This window comes from Lithobates pipiens, unplaced genomic scaffold (genome assembly GCF_037356315.1).
Source record: "Lithobates pipiens isolate NorthernLeopardFrog02 unplaced genomic scaffold, aLitPip1_a1.2 Scaffold_8, whole genome shotgun sequence".
NCBI classification, from domain to species: domain Eukaryota; kingdom Metazoa; phylum Chordata; class Amphibia; order Anura; family Ranidae; genus Lithobates; species Lithobates pipiens.
The window spans coordinates 608,053,018-608,054,388 of NW_027507903.1; the positions used below are offsets into that span (position 1 = coordinate 608,053,018).

General features: G+C 46.5%; 1 non-coding gene across 1 annotated transcript; it reads right to left on the reverse strand.

Annotated features, from left to right (window-relative positions):
• Positions 1-1,069: 1,069 nt before the first annotated feature.
• TRNAS-GCU (transfer RNA serine (anticodon GCU)) lies at positions 1,070-1,151 on the reverse strand. The gene has a single exon. It is a non-coding gene; the product is annotated as a tRNA-Ser (tRNA).
• Between the last annotated feature and the right edge of the window lie 220 nt (positions 1,152-1,371).

The following is a 1,371-nucleotide window of genomic DNA, read 5'->3' on the forward strand; positions in this document are numbered from 1 at the left end:
ATGTTTTAGTGGCACTCAACCAGTTAAATGGTTTATCGCTTGTGAATAGGGATGAGCTAGGTGTTCGACTCGAATGCGTGTTCGACTCGAACATCGGCCGTTCGTCTGTTCGGTGAATTCAGAACTTTGTGGACCGTTCGCACCAAATTTGTGTGGCAAGAATGGCCCACAATGCACTACGCTATCGCAGTGCATTGCTGGCTCATGATTGGCCAAGCATGCACTGTGACCCCACATGCTTGGCCAATCACAGCGCCGACAGCGAGGAGAGCCATAATTGACCACAGGCAGGATGCCTAGGGCCAATTATAGCTCAGGGGGTTTAGTACACGCCTCACACTATATAAGGCCGCCAGCGTGGCGACCTTGTGTAGTGTGTTCCGGAATGCAGGGAAAGAGCTAGATAGGCAGGGACAGTGTGTTCTTTTCTCAGGCATCTTAAAGTTAAAGTGGTGTTATGTGCCTCCAGCACAGTATACACTTGTATCTACCCTTTATTGCTGTTTTTCTCTAATACAGGCATCTGTAGGAATTAGTGGGTGTTGTGTGCCTCCAGCACAGTATAGACCTGTATCTACCCTTTATTGCTGGTGTTCTATAATAAAGGCATCTGCAGGAGTTAGGGGGTGTTGTGTGCCTCCAGCACAGCACAGTATACACCTGAAGATACTGCTGGTTATTGCTGGTGTTGTCTGTTGCATATCTTGCATATTAGCCTTTAAAATTAGCACTTTTGATTTCGAACATTCGAGTCCCATAGACTTTAATAGGGTTCTAAAGTTCATACGAATTTTTGGTCCGTTCGAAGGTTCTGGTGCGAACCGAACCGGGGGGGTGTTCAGGCTCACCCCTACTTGTGAATTAGATTGATTGCGATTACCAGTGGGAGACTCTTCAGGGCCTTCCAAGAATAGTTGTGACGAGAAGCCACTTGAAACAATTGCATGTGATTGGCCATTCTATTGCTTTAAATGGGGCCAGCCATTTGTGGGAAAACCAGTTGAGTTTCCCAAAGGCAGAGGCTCAAATTGTGTCTCACTTGAATCTGGCCCAAAGGCTAAAGAAAATGCGACGAGGATGGGATTTGAACCCACGCGTGCAGAGCACAATGGATTAGCAGTCCATCGCCTTAACCACTCGGCCACCTCGTCTTTTCGTATAACTTGCTCAACCTGTCTACAGGAAAGCAATACTAACTTTTCAATCTAAAATGTAACCTCACAGGAGTTGTCAGCCAAGAAAGAAGTGCATGCTTATATGATGATGGTCTAATAAGAAATTACTGCGCTCCCTTATTTGACCAGTATTTCACATAAGGGTGATGCATTGAAGTGCAGGCTTCCCTCATGGGAGAGGGCTGCTGCCATCATG